The sequence below is a fragment of the Ictalurus punctatus genome, chromosome 12 (assembly GCF_001660625.3).
Source record: "Ictalurus punctatus breed USDA103 chromosome 12, Coco_2.0, whole genome shotgun sequence".
NCBI classification, from domain to species: domain Eukaryota; kingdom Metazoa; phylum Chordata; class Actinopteri; order Siluriformes; family Ictaluridae; genus Ictalurus; species Ictalurus punctatus.
In genome coordinates this window covers 12,264,727-12,288,893 of record NC_030427.2, presented here as the reverse complement: position 1 = coordinate 12,288,893, position 24,167 = coordinate 12,264,727, and the positions used below count along the sequence as shown (strand labels likewise).

The window sequence follows — 24,167 nt, the reverse complement described above, 5'->3', positions numbered from 1 at the left end:
TCTGTGTCTTGGTGTACAATCCAAATGGGGAACGTGTTTCAACCAATTACAGATGAGATTCAGCCAAATAATAATAATAATTTTGAAAAACATACACAGTCAGATCGTCAGTAATGATACCAGTAGTGTTTGAAAGATTAATGCAAAAGACATTACTGAAAAAAAAACTTACGTCACATACTATATTTTAACCAGGTGAACATCCGAACAGTGAAACAATAAACCCATTGAAACAAAACTTAAAAAAAAAAAAAAAAAAATGTAATTGTTGTAGAAGAATTTATTTACATGTTTAGTCAAAGTGAAGAAAAGAAATTTGCCTCTGCAGTGTTTCTGCAGCATTCTTCTTTTAAGAACCAAGTTGAAAATTAGACTGGACTCATCAGTATAGAACATGTGACATGCACCTGTTATTAAATCACAAAAAAAATAATAGCCAATCCTGCTTCAATATGCAAATGAAGCCATTTAATAATTCTTTACTAGCAGATATGTTACTGAGTACACACAAAAATCTGTTTTTAAGGTTTTATCTGGATAATCTGAATTTCTGAATAAAATATTTAATCTATGATCTGCTTTAAAAGTTTACACCATAAAATGTAACATTTATTTAACTTAAAACAGAACATACAGGACATTTTGGGTAAATGTGTTTATTAGTCATGAGAAAAACACAGATATAACTATATGAAAAGAAAAAACTTTGCCTGTTTCAAGTTTGCAAAAGACCACCTGAACTTTTTGGCAGTGGAATAATGTCTCAGGAACAGATGAGACAGAATAACTTTATGGGTAAATACACACAATCATGTTTGGAAGGAGTAGAATTGCCGCCTCAAGGCCTCGATGGCTTGCAATCGTCGAGGGTCCAATGAACTCCAGGCTGTTTGAGGAGATTCTACAGCAGAATGTCAGCGCATCTGTGGGTGGTCTAAAACTCAAAGAAGGACAACGACAAAGATCCAAAGCACGGGATAAATGAACAACAGAGTGCTTCAAACAGCCGAAATCCCATATTGTAGTATGAATGACCAAGTCGGAGGCCTGACCTCGGTTTCATTGAAATGCTGCGCTGTGATCTCAAGCAGGCCGTTCAAGCGAGACATCGCAAATATATACATCAGTCAAAACAGTTTATTGTTTAGAGAAGTGGCCTGAAATGCCTGGCAGGTGTGGAGCAGTTCTTGATCGTGTTCTAAATAAAGGCAACAATTTTAGGTTAGGAGAACTTTTTTGAATGTTAGGGAAGTAACCTTTGGTTTTAAGAAGGTTCCTGAGAATGTGTTTACATTAAGTTTATAAAATGTTCCTGAAACATTTTAACAGAATATTAGTATTTATCTATCTGGGAATGTTGTGAGCAACATTTTTATCAATTTTACAGGAAAAGAATAAACAATGAGGTAGGAAGATGTGAGTTCCTGTTACCATCCTGAAGCTGATTATTTTCCTAATAATAGCTAAGTATTTTATCTGTCTTAAAATTTACCAAAGAAATTGCATTTTTTTATTTAATAAGGAGCACATACTTTTTTTTATATCGATTTATACTTACATTTAATGGTATAGATCAGTGGTTCTCAACATAGGGAATAGAAAAGATCAGAGGGGGGGTGCAAATGATTTTCAAGAAAAAAACACAGACAGGGCGTCATTTGGGTACTCTTTGCATTTTATTGCTTTGCCCTTAACGACTTTTCTGACCCCTTTAGCAACTTTTTTTTTTTTTGCAAAAAAAAAAAGTGCCTAACGACAAATCTAGCAACTTTTTAACAAACCTTAGCAACTTTCCAAATGTTGCCAGTACTGTCCTGCAGGCGCGAGGTCTTGCTTTCCCACTGCACTCTCACCTCTCTCTGCATCTGCTCCATTCAGTAAGTGGCTGAGAGCCGGAGATTTAACAACGTCGTGGATAACGAGTCACGTCCTTCGTCCCAATTTACGTTATTCATATGCGAATGTTTCTAGAACACAAGACGAATGGAATGCAACATGTTTTACATGTAAAATAGTCCACATTATTACACCCTAGTTCTCTTGTTCAAAATAGTTATAGTGTTTAGAAACATTTTTGATGTTCCATACCTGTCTGTTATATAGATTTATAAGTCAATAAAAGTTATTTAAAAAATCATAAAATTTATGAAAAGTAATTAAAGAAAAGTACAAAAATCTATCTATCTATCTATCTATCTATCTATCTATCTATCTATCTATCTATCTATCTATCAAAACAGATTATAGGTTAGGTTGTATATAGATATATTTTATATAGGATAGATAATTATTATACCTGATCTCCTCGAATATGGGGGGCGGGGAGATGTCTTCAGTTACAAAAAGTTGAGAACCTTTGGTGTAGAACATCCACGTAACCAGCTTTTTCCTCATATTAAAAAACATATATATTTCCTCATATGACAGCTATAAACCATTGTTCCTTCAACATGCTTTTTTTTCTCTCTCAAGGTTAAGACTGGGGAAAAAAAATCAACTGATCATGAAGTAAACCGTAAACTCCACTGTCCAAACTGGTACAAAGTGCTGACATTGGAGACTCCTTACATAACCATTTCATAAACATTTACAGAAAATCAGCTATTATACATGATCCCTTATTAAATAGCAAATTTTTAAAAATCTTTATTATTAGTCTTGGATTATGTACATCATCTGCCATAAGTGCCTGTCAATGAGCTGTTACTATGGTAATGAGTGCATTAATATAAAAGAGTAAGTTGAATTACAACTGGAACTACTGTGAGATCTGCTATTAATAAAAATGAATCAACACCTTCTGACTAATCATATTTGAGTATTCAACGTTGTTGTGGTAAAACCTTTACTAGAGCAGATGTTACAAGAACACTACCCAAACATTATTTCTGCAACATTCAGCCTAATGTTTTAAATATTGTTCCCTGTTATCTGGGAAGTAAAACAGATTCTTCAATCTATTTAGATGGATTCATGTGCATTTTTTCCATTAACAACCTTGACTGCATAATAAATACATTCTAATGTAAATTCTATGTTGGATGAAGATCAGATTAAATTTTTGGAGCTATTCATGTTGAACACATACAATCAACAATTTAATAAATGTAACTGGAATTTACATTTGCACATAAAGCCTGCATTCTTAAAGATGCCTCATTGCGTATTTGTTTAGCGAGAGAGGCAATTAGTGGAGAAAGTGTCAGATTTGTCTTTTTGTTTGTTGAATCTGAGCTCGGAGAGGCCCCCTAATTAATCACAATAACGCCAAATTAATATGCACAAAAGATGTGTACTCTGTAAAAAAAAATCATTGTTGATTATTTTTAATTTACCAAATTATCTTCATCAGTGTGCTGTTAATTATTTGACCCATTTCGGAGAGATGGTAGCACTCTTTTTCCAGTGAACTTTCTAAACAAAAACAAACAAACAAGCAAACAAAAACAGCCATATATATATATATATATATATATATATATATATATATATATATATATATATATATATATATATATATATATATATACACAGACATTATCTCACAAAAGTGAGAACACCCCTCACATTTTTGTAAATATTTTATTATATCTTTTCATGTGACAACACTGAAGAAATGACACTTTGCTACAATGCAAAGTAGTGAGTGTACAGCTTGTATAACAGTGTAAATTTGCTGTCCCCTCGAAATAACTCAACACACAGCCATTATTGTCTAAACCACTGGCAACAAAAGTGAGTACACCCCTAAGTGAAAATGTCCAAATTGGGCCCAATAAGCCATTTTTCCTCCCAGGTGTCATGTGACTTGTTAGTATTACAAGGTCTCAGGTGTGAATGGGGAGCAAGTGTGTTAAATTTGGTGTCATCACTCTCACACTCCCTCATACTGGTCACTGGAAGTTCAACATGGCACCTCATGGCAAAGAACTCTCTGAGGATCTGAAAAAAAGAATTGTTGCTCTACATAAAGATGGCCTAGGCTATAAGAAGACTGCCAAGACCCTGACACTGAGCTGCAGCATGGTGGCCAAGACCATACATCGGTTTAACAGGACCTGTTCCACTCAGGACAGGCCTTGCCATGGTCGACCAAAAAAGTTGAGTGCACGTGCTCAGCGTCATATCCAGAGGTTGTCTTTGGGAAATAGACGTATGAGTGCTGCAAGCATTGCTGCAGAGGTTGAAGGGGTAGGGGGTCAGCCTGTAAGTGCTCAGACTATACGCCGCACACTGCATCAAATTGGTCTGCATAGCTGTCATCCCAGAAGGAAGCCTCTTCTATAGATGATGCACAAGAAAGCCTGCAAACAGTTTGCTGAAGACAAGCAGACAAGCGGTCTGATGAGACCAAGATAAACTTATTTGGTTCAGATGGTGTCAAGCGCGTGTGGCGGCAACCAAGTGAGCAGTACAAAGACAAGTGTGTCTTGCCTACAGTCAAGCATGGTGGTGGGAGTGACATGGTCTGGGGCTGTATGAGTGCTGCCGGCACTGGGGAGCTACTGTACATTGAGGGAACCATGAATGCCAACATGTACTGTGACATACTGAAGCAGAGCATGATCCCCTCCCTTCGGAGACTGGGCCGCAGGGCAGTATTCCAGCATGATAACGACCCCAAACACACCTCCAAGACGACCACTGCCTTGCTAAAGAAGCTGAGGATGAAGGTAACCCTATTGAGCATCTGTGGGGCATCCTCGAATGGAAGGTACAGGAGCACAAGATCTCTAACATCCACCAGCTCTGTGATGTCGTCATGGAGGAGTCGAAGAGGACTCCAGTGGCAACCTGTGAAGCTCTGGTGAATTCCATGCCCAATAGGGTTAAGGCAGTGTTGGAAAATAATGGTGGCTACACAAAACATTGACACTTTGGGCCCGATTTGGACATTTTCACTTAGGGGTGTACTCACTTTTGTTGCCAGCGGTTTAGACATTAATGGCTGTGTGTTGAGTTATTTTGAGCGGACAGCAAATTTACACTGTTACACAAGCTGTACACTCACTACTTTACATTGTAGCAAAGTGTCATTTCTTCAGTGCTGTCACATTAAAAGATATAATCAAATATTTACAAAAATGTGAGGGGTGTACTCACTTTTGTGAGATACTGTATATAAAAAACCATGTATTAATACTACAGCCGCATTAAAGAAAAATATGAACCAAAGCTCAGTGTTTGTGCTGTCGGAGAAATGGGGATGGACTCGTGAACCCCTGCTGGGTCACACGGGCACCATTTAATCAGGCTGACGTTAGCTAGCACAGCTTTAGTGTTCTATTAACACAGAGTCATGGTTCTGGGCTTCATTTGGAGCAGATCAGCAAGTAAACGGATCAGAAATGGAGGGGGGCTTTGTAGAATTTTGCTGCACCTTGGAATTCATTCCTATTGTGGTTCTCTTCCTTCATATATGACAGAGGCAAAACACGTAGTATTAAAAAAAAAAGTGAAGACGAAGGTTTTTTTAGACAAAGGGCTCAGCAGTGTGAGATGATAGGTACATTATGTTTTCCACATGTGATTATGGGAGTAATATGTGATCACATGTGATGGTGCAGTTCATTGTGTTATGTCTTGAAATTGCACATTAACTCATACATCTGTGGCATCATGTGATTCAATAACATATGATCACATGAGAAATAAAAATACCATACATATATATATATATATATATATATATATATATATATATATATATATATATATATATATATATATATATATATAAATATATATAGCTCAACAACCTTTGTGCCACACATCACAGCTATATTCTTTGGTCTTACCATTTTTATGAATGACTAAGGGAATTTGGCCTATGTTTTACCTCATTTTTATACCCCTGTGAAACAAGAAGTCATGGTTCAACAATTTCCTGTTCCTAGTCACCCAGGTGTGCTAACAAATGTAAAATCTCAATGGGAATATAGTTCATATATATATATAAATGTGAACATGTGAAAAATTTAAAGTGAAACAAATCACAGAATACAAACAAGGAAAAATACAAGCATAAAAATCTGTAAAACATGCGGTGGGAAAAGGTGTAAGATTCATAAGTGAATCCTGTCATTAATCTCACAGAAAGTGTGTATGACTTTAGTAAGCAGGGAAATTACATACATTTTACATGTGATCATGTGAGTAATGTGATTACATGTGAGAAGTGAGAAACATGTTATGCCCTGAAATTGTATGTGATCACATGTAAAAAAAACTGAACAAAAATTTACATCTCCTACAAGTGCCTAAAAATGACATGTAAAATTCACGTGACTATTTGCATGAAATCACATTTCACACACCATATATTTTGTGAAATGTGAAATGTTGAATACTCACATACTGTAATCACAGGTCATAACACTTGATCACTTGTGAAAAAATAAAACATGAAACATATGAAGAGTGTGAAACATAACGTGAATTGTCTAAAAACCACGTAATTATATCACTATTCATATAAACACATATGACATCATGTGAACAATGTGATCACGTGAAAATAAGACCACATCACCTTCATGTGAAAAACAAATAATGCGAGACTTAATATGTGAAGTTTCCATAAACCACATGTGCTTATGAGTATTCAAGTAAACACATACCGTGTGATGTGAACATGTGATCACATGTTCAAATTAAACCACATGGGGAAAAAGCATGAGATGGGTATGGGGTAGGGGTAAAAAGTTACATGTAGGGGTAAAATGGGTACTACATGTGAAAAAAGCATGAGATGCAACATGTGACACATGATTATGTGACTGTTCAAATAAACACATGACATCATGTGACCAATGTGATCAAGTGAAAATAAAACCACATGATAAATACAAATTATGTGGAAAAAGTCACGTGGTGGGAAAAAAAAAAAAAAACTTGAAAAGGTGTGAGACAACATGGGAAGTGTCTAAAATCCACATGTGATTATTCATATACAAATTTAATGGAACTTTCCTTTAAGGGAGTAAAAAAATACATTTTATATGTCATTTTGTCAGTAATATGTGATAAGAAGATCATAGCAATCTGAGGAGGCACAAAAAAAAAAATCACAATCACATATTACTCACGTGATATGTATATGTGAATTTAATATATGATTAATGTGACTGCATGAAAAGAAATGTATCATGCACAATAGAAATGCACTACATGTGAAACTGTATGAAACATGACAATTAAATTTCATGTGCTTATTCACGTGAAGTTCATGTGACTTTTGTATTAATTGTTTCAAGTGAATTGCACCGCATCCTGGGATTTCGCTCTCCACCACTGATTCCTTCTCCTCATTTACTCTGTATATTTGCACTCGTTCTCTCCTTCTCCCCATGTCCGGCTCCTGCAGCTTGGTAGCAGATGTGCCTCTCTTGTTTACTGTGATATAGAGAGCGCCTTCGCTCCATCAGCTCGAGATCATTGCCGATGGAGTGCGTGTGCAGTCCAGACCGCAAGCCTGCAGAATCGGGAAGACGAAAGAAGTGCCAAGCTCTTCCCTTCTCCGATCAGGTTTCCTCCTGTCAGAAGGTTGGTCTTTCATCCCTGCAGCAGTCATTTGCCTTCCAGGGATCTCTCTCTCTCTCTCTCTCTTTCTCTCTCTCTCTCTCTCTCACACACACACACACACACACACACACACACACATGCACACTTTGATTAAAACACAGCACATTTGCTTTTAATCTGTGCAGGCAGGCTGGTGAAACGTGAATACACAAACAGAGGAAGGCGAAAGAAAGTTTCAGAAAGGACTTGATAATTTTGCAGACACCCTTTTTTAAAATCATTTTCTTCACTGTTATTCATTTAAACAATGCAAAACTTTTATGGAAAAAAATAATGATTATCACTTTCTATGAAGTTCATATTCATAAATCAAAAATTATAACTGTGCGTATAGTTTTTTTTTGTATTTTTTTGTAAACTCTTAAAGCTTGATAAACATAAATCTCAAATACTGTGCTATAAATAATTTTTAGTTATTTATTTTTAACGTTTATATTCGATTTCTAATATAATAAAATATTTTTACATTATATTTATTTATTTATGCATTTATTTTTTCCTCAAATCTTTATTATTTTATGCCTTTATTTGAATCTTTATTGTTTTATGACTAAAAATGAAAGGTAATTTATAATAAAAGAAAAAAAAATAGAAATACATATTATGAAAAGTTACAATGTTAAAATTATGTGCATCATGTAACGTGAATATGTTTCTCGTTATAAGGAAGATGTATGAGCCTACTGAGTTTTTAGTGATATGTTTTAGGTAATGTGAAAACGATTAATTTCAGATTAATTACAAAAAAATAATAATATCAAAACTAGTCAAAATTATGTAAAACAATAAATAAAATAAAATGGAACATGATATAAAATTATAGGGTTTTTTCTTTGAAAACATCCAAAAAAATGACAAGGATACACACTATTTAACCCTGTTGAAGGGACAGGACGTTAGCTACATAGGTGTGTACTTAATATTTCTGAAAGCACAGTGAAAACCTTTTAAATATTTAAATGTTAATCAATATTACAGTTTTTTTATAATTATATGATTAGTGATAAATGTTGTTTAGTGCATCACATGGCATAATAATGATTAGAAATGCTGAAGGATTTACTTATAGCACATTATAGGAGCTTCATTAAGCAATATGACAGTTTATAAAATGATTACAAGAAATGAATGCCAACTTAAAGCATTTTGATGATTTAAGAGTTATAATCATTTACAGATACGGACTGTTACTGAAATGATTTAGAATGTGCTGGCTTTTTGTTTCTTTTTTTTTAGACAAGCATCCGCTGCGTTTTGAAACTATTTTCAGCTCACTGACCAAGACACACTTTCTTCGCTGTTTGAGGAGCCATGCGATGAAGCGCACATTTTCAACAGACAGAATGGTTCTCTCAGAATGGTTCAGCTAAAAAGCTGAATCAACAACAGGCTCTTTGCACCCCCCCCCCAAATGTGAACATCTATTGGCTTTGTTTTTTAACATTAATCCCTTTATGTCATGAAGAGACAGGAAATAAAGTAGACTTACTTCGCTCTGGTTTTTAAGTTCATGTTCCTTCTTTCTCCTCACTACATTCCTCTAGAATCACACAGCTGACTTATTAGCATCAAACATTCAAAAATCTTGTAACAACAGGTGTAACAGCGAGAATGTACATTAATACCAATCAGTCTAATCTATCTGTTGCTATGTAGACTTTGCATTTAGCAAGGACGTGAATTGGAACAGCTAGTTCATTATTAGCATTCAGCTAGTTTGTGCTGTCAGAAGTGTTTAGCTAACATGCTAGCTAACATTTATGAGAGATGTTAGTTAGCTTTCGCTAATGTTTTTAGCAAAGCATTGCTTGGTTCCTTGGTGACTAGTTTAGCATCAGTGAAAAACATAGTTTTTGTAAATCTTTTTCTTTTTCAGACTTGTAGTACATCTAAGAGCTTCTGCATTTCTACTTTAGCTGAAGAGAAGAATTTAAAAATCTAACTTTTATGAGAGGTTTTATGTAGATGAGTTTTATTTAGATTTACGTGTGTTTACTACCTCTGCTGTCAATGCATTTCTTTTTTTGTTGCTAAGAAATCCATTCAGCATCTTTGTGTCTGTGTATGTGTGTGTGCGCGTGCATGTGTGTGTGTGACTCTGGATCTGTTCTTTATTTCTGTTTAAGGACTTAACACCACAAAATATGACATCTTGTGAGAATGTGAGGAGAAAAAGCCCTGCGCAGTTGTGCCTGAGACTAAATATTGTTCTAAGCCGAAGCCGATGGCAGATGATAAGTAATTACTGGAGTCCTCTGTCTCTGAGGAGAGGGAGTCTGGGAAACTTTGCCTTGGGTGTCAAAACTATTTTGTTTTAGAACTCCAATTAGTAAAGAGAGAGTGTGATCTACGGTGTAGTATAGGCGAGTGTTTAATTATTTTTTATCTTGAACCCACTTCATATGATTTGTGTATTTTCCAGATGAGGAACAATGGATAGGAGGAAAAACGGAAAGCACACCAAAGCAGGTCTGGAACCTAACGTACGATTTGAACTGAACTCACCTCAACTGAAATCAGACATATTGCACTGATATGACATTCAATCAAGCACAAAACACTTTTGGCAGCGGCGCTCTGTGCTCCGAGCTTTTGCCGTTTGCATTCTCATTTCATCCTCCCTCCATCTCTTCCCCCACTTCCCTACATTTCATTTCCTTACGCTTCAGAGAGAGAGCGAGAGAGAGACAGAGAAAGAAAGAGAGAGAGAAAGACTCAGAGACTCATGCAAGCATCCTGCCCAGAGTGTTTTTCAGCTCATTTTCAAATGGTAATTTGCCTTATCCGAAGCAAACTCGTCGAGTGTAAGTAAGTGATTATTTGCATGGCTGGCAATCACTCGGCATGCCTGCGGTCTTTCTCCAAATGCTCAGATATGTCCACTCTTTGAAAGGCAGAAAACGCCGTGAGCGACTGCGGGCGGAAATGCGAGGTGTTTTTTTTTTTTTTTTTTTTTAAATGCTCGCTTCTTTGAAGTTTGTGACTGTTCACATGTATAAAACACAAACTTTCAAATTGTATGGACTACCTTCAACCTCTACGAATCTATTTTATATTTCTCTGTGTAATAATACAAAATAACTGAGTTGAACAGAGAACATTAGCTGTATATATTTGTTTGGAATATTTTATTTGGAATTTATTTTATACACAATTCTCTATAGAAGATATAAGGAAGAAAACACTTCAAGGAAATAATCAATCACTGACTGGATGGTGTGAGGTGAAGTGTGTTACTCTTACCACCTCAAAGTTCATTATTTACCACAGTGTAATTTTTATCCATTTATAGTTACTTTTATAAGTTATTTACATTATAGAAGTTATTCCTTAATCAGCCTCGCTTTTCTCTGTCTTGAAGACAAAAAAAAATTGCACGTTTTCGTGTTACTGAGAATTTGCAAAATTGTTTTTTTTGTATTTCTCCAATGTAGAAACCTGACTGGCTGTTCCAGGAAGAAGTGCTGACACTGGAGACCCCTTTTGTACATTATACATTTGAAATCAATGTCTTTTTACAGAAGACTTCTCTATATAAATGAAATCACGTTTTTCTTTCTTAAATAGTTTTTTTTTATGGGTTGTTTACATGAAGCTTTTGCCATACAAGTCCCTGGGAAAAGTTTCTATAGAAATGATAAAGTTTTAGAAGTTTTACGTAGTGTAGTAGTTTTATAGTAGTGTTCTAAAAATTGAATTCGACAGCGCTGTGGTTTAAAGAGAAGTATTATTATGCGAGGTTATTTTAAATGGATGGTGGTATCATGCAACAAACTCCTGTCTCGAGCTTCACATTTAATTACATGCATTTTTAGAGTAGGCATTAACTAAACCAAATATTCATTTACTATCTGCCGCGTTTCAAAGATTTCAAGGTCTAAACCAAATTTGCATTGATGGATGATATAATCAATGAAAGGCTTAAACTGAATTAAAGCAACACCACAATTAGCTTTGGTCTTCTGCATGTCACAAAGGGTCTTTCGAGCAGAATAAAACACCGAATGTCCCTCAGCTGTGACACGGCCATTTATCAATCAGCATCGGCCACATTGACAAGTGCTAATTTAATAGAGACTGCCCCGGCTGGCAGGAAGCCGCACTGACACACAATGCAAACTCATTTATCACTATAGAGCCTCGTGGCACTGCATCTCACCCTCCCTCTAGCCGTCTCATTCACTTTTCCTACGGATCGGGACCTGGGGTCACTCCACCATGCAGCGCCGCTTGACGTTTTTGCAGGTGCTGCTTTTTTCCTGACAAGGCCCGTCTTTTATCTTTGCATCTGCAGGAAAACACTGGAGGTTCATTATGCTATAGCGGAAGGGGTATGGTGCCGACATGGTGTAATTTAGGTGCACAAAGCCGAACCGCTCTGTGCGTCTCTCTCTCTCTCTCTCTCTCTCTCTCTCTCTGTCTATTACACACTCTTTCTTTCTGTAAAATTCTGAGCAACGCAGGCATGCGGTAGAAAAAGCTCCGCTAATGTAATCACATATGAACCGCAGCTGCTCAGGAAACCAGCACTTTGAATGACTGGGTGGCTTTGAATCTGACACATCTCTTAAAAAAAGTTGCAGAAACGGAGGCCGTTGTAAACACAGGGTCGTGATGAACCTCTGTGTGATTGTCAGAAGGGAACTGGAGAAGCTTTGATCATGGACACTCACAGAGCAAGGGAGTCAAAAGAATTGCCAGAGGCACTTCAGAATTGAGACAGAACCAAAAAAAAAAAACCCAGCATGAATGATGTGAATGAGAAAACACAGGCCTGATTTCCCCAAACCTTCAGCAGATCGTCTCTCAGAGGAAAAGCAGCAAAGTCTGCTACCTTCATTTCAGGCCCGACATCAAGCATGAGCTTCGCATTAAACTGAGCTGAACTCAGGAACGTGCCTGGAACTGAAGCGAATCCCCTCAGCATGGTAGGCGCAGAGGTACACCAAGGTACCATTGTGAATGTGATATTCGTTTTGAGTTGAATAATTCAGCAAACGCAGAATGAAGGAACACCTCTGGGTTTTGTGCATGCTGCTAAAGACAAGGAGGTGGCTGATAACGAGGAGGAGATACAAAGGAAAGAGAAAGCGGAATGAGAGCTGCCAGACTGAGCTGAAGTTTTTGTTTTGAGTGTAGGAGTGTTTTGAAACAATAATTCGGTCAAAAACAAAATGTACACAATTTCCCCTCATACCATAACTGGAATCAATGAGCCAAGACACTGCTTATCTTGAATTCAAATTCAGCCATATTGCATTATGAGGATTTTTTTTAGGCATGGTGCTATTAATCAGTCCGTACACGAATTCTGAGTTTTTTTTTTCTAATAGTTACAGCCAAAAATCCTTGATTTTGCTGTGGTATTTTTTATTTTTTTTTCAAAATTTGCGATGCAATTTGCAGAGATTTTTGTGCTTTTTTGTGTGAAAACTACTTAAATTGCAATTGCACAAAATTGTTTTGCATTGTCTTTCGCAGTTATGTTTGTTGCTGAATGAGACCTTTTAGCTGTACTTATGTTCAACGCACATGAATTGAAGAGAGATTTGGCTGAATGTGCATTGTGATGACGTCTTAGTCTAAAATTGCAGAAAATCTGTGATCATTTTGAAAAATTGGAAACTCCTCCAAATATTGCGGAACTTGCTTGATTTTAAATGTCTGAGATCGCAAAATTGCGAAATCTTGGAGGGACTGATTAATTAATGCACAGTGTCACATACATGTTATTTAATATTGGCCTCAAATGTCATTCTATAGGTTTTTTTCCCAGCCAATACTGGAACTGGAGGCCTCCCTCAATTTTGACTCATCTCTTCATTGATTATCTGAAATCTAAACTTTGCACACTAACTTTGTCTTCTCTCAGTGACTACACATATTAAAAAGGAAATTAAGAAATAAATTTACAGAATAAGGAAGAAATGTTCCTTTTTACTGACCAATTCTTATACGAATCAATAAAATACCAATGAAATTTGAACCTACATTCACCAGAGTTACACTCTAAAAAATGCTGGGTTGAGTTTTTTGGGTCATTTAATTGGATTAATTTTCTTGGGTAGTTTTGGGTAACTGTTTGAATATGCCTCAGGTGGAGGTAGCAGTCACACGGATAGACTGTTTGATTTATTTGGAGAAACACACTCAGAAAGCATGTGTTAACATCCTACACACTTTTTGTGATATTACTTTTTCAACACATGTTGTGTTATCCAATAAATGTGTTAAAAAAAGAAAGTGACTAAAGAGTGACCAACACAACATTTGTTAAATTATTGTCCAATCATGTTGCAGACTGTGCTGCCACCATCATCATTCAAATCTTAACTCGCCTCAAAGTGAAAGTTTGTTGCTTTGACCTTTTGATTGTGACTGCAGAGTCGGAGTCCTGAGGCAAGGAAACCAAATGACCACAGGTAAGTTAGCATTCATCACCATTTAGCATTAAAGTTGCTGAAAATGCTTTGCCGAGTTTGTGATATTTAGCCAGGGAGCTCTTGAAAATGTATTCATTGGAAAACAGTAACTCAGAAAGTGATAATTAACTTCACCTATCGTGACGACTTCAAAAGTGAATATCATGCACTGCTTCCTCAGTGATGATGTTACACTACTAGTGTCATGTGTTTATGTTGACTGTGAAATATGGATTGAGGTTATTCTATAATTCTCTGGGTCTGAATATTATCTGAGGCTACGAGTTAGGGTTATCTAGTTGGATGCTGTCACCAATGCCAATGTTAGACAATAATGTAATGTTAGACAATAACTAATGTAATGTTAGAAAATAATGTAGCATTACAGCTGTTCATCATGATGTAATACAGAGAGTATAATACAGAGCATTAATTACATTTAGCAAGTGTTTTGGACAAGGCAAGTTGTTGTAATTTGGAGGATGGGTTAGGGCCATATTTCTTCATGTATTGGTGAATGTTAATGCTGGTTAACAGGTGCAGACAGTCCGTGCCTAACGGAAATTAGCTAGTTGAGTAATGTTGAGGCCAAAAGTTCTTCACAAGGTTAACATGACAAAAAGAGAGGTTGGGGGTTACAGTAGGTTGTAATGCTTTCCACTGTCTGTAATGTTGGTTGACTTAATTAGGTTGTGCAAAAAATTGGCGGTGAGGTGCTCAAGGTTGGAAAATAAATATTCACAAGTCAACTAGATTTTCCTGGTGAGTCTACAGCATCATTTTGTCTATTAGGAGAGTGGAGGTCACATTTCCAAAATTACACAATTTGGTATTCTGTAATGCAATTTCTCAGTTAAAGTCCAAAAGCATTTGTCCATATTTTGTAGCTAACAGTTAACAAATACTCTTTTTGCTCTTTTACAGCATATCAAATGGAAGGGAGTGGGACTCTTGTCTTCCTAGATGGCAGAGAGATCTGTAAGAAGATGCATCAACTCTCATTCTTACATCTGTCAAATGTTTAAATGATTTTAATAAATGTCACCATTTTACATGTTCAGTTGCAATCAAAATGATTTTGATCCCCATTGCAAATCAAGTTTATTATCAAAATCTACAGACTTTCATCTGTTTGAAATGAACTAATCAAATAAAAGCAATTGAAATAGTTTAACACAACGAATGCTTCAAGTGGTTTCCCCAAATTCAACTGAAAATGCAACTTATACTGATTTCTCCAGTTTCAAAATTATTCAACCCCTTCATGGCAAGCATCTTTAGCACTTAGTAGAGCACCCTTTTCCTGTTGTGACTTGCTGCAAACGAGATGTAAAGCTTCTGGCAGCGTCCCTGAGGAATCTTAGCCCATTTCTCATGAGCAATAGCCTCCAGTTCAGTAATATTCTTGGGTTTGTGTGCTGTAACCGCCTTCTTCAAATCCCACCAGAGATTTTCTAAGGGGTTCAAGTCAGGTGACTGTGATGGCCCTGTAGAATCTTCCAGGACTTCTTCTGCAACCAAGCCTTGGTGGAATTTGAGGTATGCTTGGGCTCATTGTCCTGTTGGAAGGTCCAGTGATGGCCAAGCTTCAGCTTCCTCACAGACGGCATGACGTTTTCTCTTAGGATTTCCTGATACTTCAATGAATCCGTAATGCCTTCCACATGCTGCAGGTTTCCCGTGCCAGAGGATGCAAAGCAGCCGCAGAGCATCACCGAGCCACCACCATTTATTTTTACCATTTACCATGCTTTACTGTGGACAGAGTGTTCATTTCTTATTCTTCTTCCTCCAGACATACCGCTGATCCTTTGTGCTGAAAAGTTCCAGTTTTGTTTATTCGCTCCACAGAACAGAATCCCAAAACTTCTGTGGCTTATTTATATGATTTTGAGCTGACTTTTCTTGTGTTTTTGGGTCAGTAGTGATGTACCTCTTGGAGTTCTAGCATGGAAACCTTCTGCATTTAGTACATGTCTTACTGTGCTCACTGAAAACTCTGTGCCTGTTGCCACCAGGTCTTGCTACATGACGTTTGCAGTCACTCGAGTGTTTTTCACAACCTGCCTTCTCAGAAAACTGGTTGCAGCCATTCATAGTTTCCTTTTTCTGGCCCATCCAGGTATTTAATACATTTTCTTCCCCTAGCCAGTTCAGGTATTTCATGTGTTCCATCTCAAGCACACCTGGTGTAACTAATGAAGCCCTTGATTAGTTGCATCGGGTGTGTTGAGACAATACCTGTTTTGCATGTTTGTGCTGTTGTGAGGGATTCTATTCAGGGGGTTGAATAATTTTGAAACTGGAGAAATCATAATAAGTTGCATTTTCAATTGAATTTGGGGGGAAATCACTTGAAGCATTCACTGTGTTGAACTATTTCACTTGCTTTTGTTTGATTGTTCATTGCACTCAGCTGAAAGTCTAAATTTTGACAATAAACCTGATTTGCAATGGGGGTCGAATAATTTTGATTGCAACTGTATATCATATGTCAATCACAAGTAAAATAGCAATTAAAAACCCCAAAAGTGAAAATTTGAGAAAATTAAAGATTTGAAATTTAAATATTTAATTCATTCCAGTTCCACTGAAAAACACCAAAACACACAGAGTATCTGAAAGTTCAACAACTATTTACTGATTTAATTTGCATTTAGTTAAATATATATAACTCAGAATAGCTGTAAAAATAACAAATCTGAGCAGTTAGGGTGAAAAATGTGTCACTTTGATTATAAGCATCATTCACATCAGTCTAATAGTTTTATTTCTTGAGATAAATGTCAGTCCAGGAATTTGACAAGCCTCTTAACTAGACTGATCCATGTTCACTCTTCACGTTCACATTTCAGTGCTGAAATAAAACATCGATGCATTTATAGTTCTGAATCTATTAGGTTTATGTTTGTTTTTCTACAACACAACCATCAACCTGATCAAAGCGTGACATTCATTGTGGAAGGAGATTAACATGTGTTAGCATATAACATTGGTTACATACGTACAGCCATAACATTAAAACCACATGCGTAATACGCTTGCCCATTTTTCCTGCTTCGAACACATCAACTTCGAGAACTGATGATAGGTCAGTTCCCTCGATAGAGAACCCTCGATAGGTGCCATTTTAACAAGGCAATGAATGTTATTCACGTCACTTGTAAAACCTGTGGTTTTAATGTTTTGGCTGATCAGTGTATAATGATCAGAAAAACTCCCAAAACAATTTAGCTGATGTGACATCCAGTGGGTTTTCTGAGACCTCCACACATGTACTATATACTATCATTATCTCAAATATCTTCATTCCAATCAAACCAATATAGTACCTGAGCTAAACAGTGATTAAAGTCAGGTACTATATTGAACAGTGATTGATAATTAACACAGAAGCTTAGCTACTCAGGAGCCATTTCCCTCATCTCTGTATAAATACTTCTACCAATCACAAACAGGTATGTTCATACAGGCTCTTATACAGACTCTATCAGCCTGTCTATGCGAGTGTCACGGCACAGGAGAAGCTCTGTTAGCGATCAGAGCAGCATGATTAAAGTGCTCTGAAAAGAGCTAATGAAATGAAATGGCTGTTAGATGCCTTCTACCAGTTGATCTCTTTCTTCACTTTCTCTCTCAAACACACACAATATAGCAACAGTATGTTTTCAGTCACATAACAATATTAGCCTTAAGCCATATCACCTTTCAGGTTAGTGTGTGTGTGTGTGTGTGTGTGTGTGTGTGTGTGTGTGTGTGTGTGTGTGTGTGTGTGTGTTGAAAGACTGTAGTGCCTCGGGCATTTTGCTTTAGGTGATCCACCTCTGTGTTATCCCTGCATGACATAATCTCTGTCTTTCTCTCTTGTATGTCTTATGTATAAAGCTGCAGTTTGTAACATTTTACTCATTAAAGTGTAAACATAGCTTTATAGTGACGAGAATAAAAAAAACAGACTGAGGCTTAAGGTTTGATGTTCTGAGATGCTTTTCTGCTCAGCACAGATGTAAAGAGTGGTTACTCTTTTTAAATGTAAATGATGTCAAACCTTGCTTGCTTTTTCCATGACATTAAATTTACAAGTGTGTGTTTGATTTGAGACATGCACCTGCTAATGCACTATGCTTAAGTGGTGGCTATAACTTTCCTTCACCTGTTAGCTACATTAGCCTCGTAGAAGCAAACACTACAAAAGCAATTTACATGGCTAATTGGCTTGGCTGATATATAACTTTTTTAAATTAAATTAGGTTTTCCACAAAGTGCTCAAAAGAATTTAAATGACAATGCAAATAATTTCCTTAAAGTTGACTACTCACTGCAAAAAAAAAAAAAAAAACTCCTCAAATATTTTTGCCTATTTGTAGACATTTTTACTTGAATTAGGCTTGAAACAGTCTTGTTCTATTGGCAGATAATTTTGCAAAATTTAAGCATTTATTTCTAGACATTTCTAGAATTGTCAAAGCTTAAAAGATGTAGAAATGTCTATAAATAGGTTTAATAATCTTATATTTGATTAGTTCTAATGTTTAATAGTGAATAATTGCTAGATTTGACTATATTTAAGATATTATCACTTGCTAAGATGCCTTTTTTGCAGTACCTTTATTTGAGCATTGTCATTTGCAAGAGGAATTACAAATTAAAAATGCATTTCAGGATTTTTTTTTTTCATTTTGTGGTAAAATACATTTTATTTAACAATCCATCTGAATTTTAAACAAGACAAAGTGGATTTTTAGAGTTTCACTGCAAGTTTGTTTTTGTATCAAAGGTTCCTAAATTTGGAAATGGTAAATGATGGCGTTTCCACCCTTCCAATTAGATATTCTAACATTTTGGACAACTGACATAATTTGATAACTGGCACAGGTCTATAAATGTTTTCCATATTCATCTTAAATCCGCCACTGGATTAAATTTCTTTGTTAGAGGCTATGCTTTGCTAAAACCTTGCTGGCCTGCGTAGTGGAAATTCAACTCCCATTGTTCGCTGTTTTGGGGGGGGGGGGGGGGGGGGGGCGTTTGGGGGGGAATGACATGAAAGTATAAATACTGAAAATTCACTGACCATATTGTGTTTACTTTGACTACTCTGAATAAATGTGGTATCATCACTCAAGAAGCAGTCATATTTCTGTAAACTAAAACTATGCACGTTGTGAAAGATGTAACATGTTATGCATATTTTATCCTACTGCGGTTTCTCTCAGGAGACTTACATAAATGAGAACTGTGATCACTGTGGGATTTCTCCAGCTTTGACTTCTAAAGTTTGCCATTCGTCCCCCCCCCTCTCTTACTCCTACTCTTCTGACTTGTTTGACTCACTGATGGTGCCTGACTGTAATGTGAGTAATGTGGATTTTAATGTGCAGTAATGAACTCTCGTTTACACTCCACTGTCTCACACGCTCGGCCATCACACTGAGGTTCCTCCACCTGCACAAAGTCAAACGAGGAGGAAGATGAAGGTGATGATGGTCTGAAGTGACACTCGTGCTTTAATGAGGGACCTGATCTGCCGGATAATGGTGAGGGTTGTTAGTCTCACTCGGAATCTGACATTTAGCTTACATGTGCGTTGAGTGACCAAAAGATTTTGTACCGAGAAGAGTGTGCATCGGTGACTTAGGGTTGCCAGATTTCCCTAACAAAATCAGCTTAATGGTTATTCAAAATTAACCCAAGAACTAGCACAATGATCAGTAAAAACACAGTCCAAAATTAAAAGTGAGTCTGACCTTTCTAAAATTCAAAATTATGCCTTACAACATCATATAATGTATTTACAGAAGAACTAGTTTTTACATTTTTCAGCATAGTAACATGATGTATTGATCTGGCGGCCTGGGAAAACTCTTCACATGCTGAGATTTTTACATTTTGTACTATATACCAACCAGAAGTTGATTATTTTCCTAAAACAGCAAATGCTTAAATGTTTTATTGCTCTTATACCACAGCAATGTGCCAATATTTATTTTTTAAATTAACCAACAGCATATACCTTTTATCCATTTATAGTTAATGTTGTGAATGTTGTGAAATATCAGTGAAACAAGTAAGTTCACTTGCAGTATAGTAGCTATATCCCTCACCAGCCTATCTTTTTTTCTCTATTTTGAAGTTAATGAGACAAAAATAAAGACAACTTATCACTTACTAAGACTGCAAAACGCTTCACCATATTAACAATTTTAAAAAAAAATCTATTTTTTTTTGAGCATACACCATATAAGTCCCCATTTAAGCCTATATACTATAGAAACAATAATGTTAATGCATTAAAATAATGAAGGATATTTATTGTTCCTTAAAGTTTGTGTGTCAACATATACTATTAATAGAAAAACCTTTTTGGGTGTTTTGATCGATAGAAAAAACCTTTTGTGTGTGATCAGAACTCAGCCACAGTAACAGATAATGTTTTTTTTTCCCCCCCCAGGACTCCATATATTATCATAAATACAGAACACCTAAAAAAAAAAGAAAAAATAAAGAAAAGAAAATCAGCTCAACAATGCATGGTAAACACATTCATACAGTAAAAGTAATAGTAGTCCACTCTTTTGATTTTTAAATCATAACCAAAGCCCCCACCACACACACAATTCCTGGTTCCATTAAGCACAACTTTTGAGTACCTGTTTGGCCTAAAACACTTTATATAATTCCTATAAATTCTTGTATAAATATAATAATCAACTGCAAACCCTAAAAAAAACAAAAAAAAAAAAAAAAAACAACTTCTGACTGCAAACAAAAGTATCCCAAATTTGTGGAAAACTCTAGACCTGGCAACTGTGGATTATAGAGTGGCTCAAATGTGTATGTGGGTATGTAGTTAAGAATGTGGTGAAAATATTGTTGGACTCCGTTTGCATGTTTGGATACTCAGCTGTTTGGATGGATGTTGTAGCTGGAGAGTGAGTGGAACAAATGTTCTCTGTGTGTTGTGTGTGGGCGTGCGGTCAAGTGTATGGTCAGAGTTTAGTGTGTGTGGTTGGTGGAATGTTTGGAAGATGAACAGTGGCTGGAATAAATGTGTAAGGATCCTGACAGGCCGAGCCAAGGTTGAAGGCTGACTAATGACCATCTCCAGTGGCCTTTTTAGCTCTGTGAAAAATTTTACTTTAACTCTACATCTACACCTGCTTGAAAAATTAATCAAGATGGAATATGCAGGTATTGGGAAATAGCTGAACCAATGGTTTGTATAAAGTGCATTTACCACAGTTATCATATTTATTTCTCTTATACAACAGCATACATTTTTTTAATTAATTAAAGAATGATATCATAGTTTTAATCTGGTTATATTTAATAGTTTTAATGTTGTGGAACATCAGTTAAGATAGACAATAAGTTGGTTCTCCAAAGCCCTCTATCCTGACGCCTTTCCTATGTTGGAAAACTTAACCCTGACACTGGAGACTCCTTCCTAAAATGCTAAATAAATGTCTGCTCACCTTGCCTCCTTAAAGAATGCCAGATCAATAACTGCACACTCAAAAAAATCTATATTTAAGCTGTCAGCACAGCTAATATAGAAACTTAATAAACACCTTCTGACCAATCAGAATCAAGCACTCAGTAGTGCTGTGGTATAAAATGAAATGACTCTCCATACAAATACACGACTGTAGTCTGCGACCAAAAAAGGAAACTAGACGACTCATCATCACAGAGAAAGCTTCAATTCGCACACATCAAAATAATATTTTATCAGTATGTATTGTGGCATACCATATTGAAGTACTCTTTAATGTGGTACGATGCAGTTTGTGTACACATATGGAGAAAGCCTGAAACAAAAATGTCTGTAAAAGTGTGTATGTGGGGGTATGGCTGGATTTTAGTTGGGATAAGGGTGTGTGAGTAGTTTATAGGGGAGTGCATTAACTATGCCCCAGCCTCTCGTTCTCTTCAAAGCTCTGTCTTTTGCTCAGAGGAAATCAATGGCAGTTTTGATTAGCAGCGGCTCTGGGAAGACCTGTAATTATTACCAATAAAGGGAATTAGATAAAATGATTTTTGACTTTGAAATTTGCGTTTAATCAAATTCGAGATAAAGTCATCAGTGGAATTGTTGTTGATTTTATAAATAAGATAATTGGTAGCATTCCTCGTAACTACCTCAGCCTGCCTCTGAGCGCGCCCTTTTATTGCTTAGTCAAACCTCCTCATTCAATTTTAAAATTGCCTATTGAGTGAAAGTCTCTGTGGAGCCGGTGGGCAGCGGCATCGCTAATACCTTTCTACAAGTCCTTCCTCTGAATAAGAGTCTGGAGATTTCGTTTACTCCGCGAGCTCTCCAGCTTTTCCTAATTCAGGCCTTTTCGGTGCAGTCATCATTCTGACGAAGTGTCTGATCTCAGTTAAACTGTTGTGTTATTAAAATCACACATTCCTAAATATTATCTAATAGCATTTAGCATAAATCTTTGAGAATAATGATTACATAACATCAGTGGCAGTGATAGCTCAGCGGTTAAGACAGTGGCAGCCTTGTCAGAAGGTTGTGAGTTCAAATCCCAGCACGATCAACCTGCCACTGCCAGACCTTGAGCATAGCCCTTAAGTTGTATAAAATGAGATTAATATAAGTCACTCTGGATAAGGGCATCTGCCAAATGCTGTAAATAGAAACTAATGGTTTTCAGTAATATATTCAGACCCTACATCATATACATACAACAGCCCATATTCAAGATCTAACCTCAGACTTAAGCCTATTTTTCTCACATGATAATGGCTTGAATGAGAAGCAGTGTTAAGGGTCACTGTTTCATGTAAGCACATTGTGTCAAGGTGAAATTTAGGTTGTGGACTATAAATTCGCTCAAAAATCCATGAAATGCCTTTTGCATCCAGTACATGCTTGGGCAAATTCAAAAAGTCCAAAAAGTCATCCTTGGTCATCCTTTGAGCCATGACTAGCAAATGTTTCTATTAGCAAATGTTTTGCCATCATTTTATTAGCTATCTATTAAGAATATGAAATTAACTAGCAAGATACTATTGTTAGTTTTTTTTAGCATGCCACCTAGTTAGCTAGTGTATTTAATTAACTCACTAGATACTAGATACTAAATGAGCTACTATAGTATTTAACTAATTAAATACATAAATACTCTAGCTGACAATATGGCTTGCTAAATACCTAACCATATCATTAGTTTTTTAGCTAGCCATCTGGTTAGATTGAGCATTTAATTAACTATCTAGATAATATGATTAGTTTTTTATAAGCCAGCTGGTTAGCTACAGTATTCAATTAACTCGCTAGATACTATGGTTCATTATTTAGCAAGCAGTCTATTATTAACTAACAAGGTATTATTGGTAGTTTTGTTTTTAGAATGTCACCTACTTAGCTGTAACATTTAATTAACTCACTATGTACTATGATTATTTTTTTAGCAAGAGAACCTAGTTAGCTAGAGTATTTAACTAGCTAGATATTATGTTGTTTTTTTTTTTGTTTTGTTTTTTAGCAAGCCACCCAGATAGAGTATTTCATTACCACAATATAGTTCAGTATTTCATTTATCAACTAGATAAATATTATCATAGTGTCATGTAATGGAGTTGAGGATGGATGCAAATGCAGATGAGAGTTTTATTATAGGAGATATAGCCAGACAAATCCAAATCATGAAACAATAGTGTGGTCAAAACAGGGAAATCAGCAAACAGGATAAACTAGACTAAGACAAGACTCAAATAATGAGGACAAGAACCAGATCAAAACCATGAAACATAAAGCTAGGAACAAAGGCTTAATACACGACAGAGAATATGGCAACTGTGCGAAATACTTCAAAGTCATTGTGTTGAAACAACCTCTATATACTGTGGAGTGAGTGTGTGTGAGATTGGTAACAGGTGTGTGTGACTAGAACTCCAGAGAAGATGAACGTGTGCGTGTGTGGGGAGTGTAGTCCTCTTCGGCCATGTTTGTAGTTCCTGGTGCATCCTGGGAAATGGAGTCACTGCTTTGCTGTCACATGACACATATTATCTAGTTATTCAATTAAATACTCTGGATAATTACATGGCTTGCTAAATATCTAACCATGTTGCTAGATTATTTAATGACTAACTAGATATTATGTTTCAAACCTGCTAGATACCATGGTTAGTTTATTTTAT

General features: G+C 36.2%; 2 long non-coding RNA genes across 2 annotated transcripts in view; both read left to right on the top strand.

Moving 5' to 3' along the window:
* LOC128634079 (uncharacterized) overlaps positions 1 to 9,310 on the top strand; it is a 41,529-nt gene extending 32,219 nt beyond the window's left edge. The window contains exons 3-4 of the long non-coding RNA XR_008397259.1: positions 7,367 to 7,545; positions 8,821 to 9,310. This is a non-coding gene — a long non-coding RNA (uncharacterized LOC128634079). The remainder of the gene's footprint in view (positions 1 to 7,366; positions 7,546 to 8,820) is intronic.
* A 345-nt stretch (positions 9,311 to 9,655) lies between these two features.
* LOC128634266 (uncharacterized) overlaps positions 9,656 to 24,167 on the top strand; it is a 36,151-nt gene continuing 21,639 nt past the window's right edge. Inside the window, exons 1-2 of the long non-coding RNA XR_008397598.1 lie at positions 9,656 to 14,006; positions 14,931 to 14,984. This is a non-coding gene — a long non-coding RNA (uncharacterized LOC128634266). The remainder of the gene's footprint in view (positions 14,007 to 14,930; positions 14,985 to 24,167) is intronic.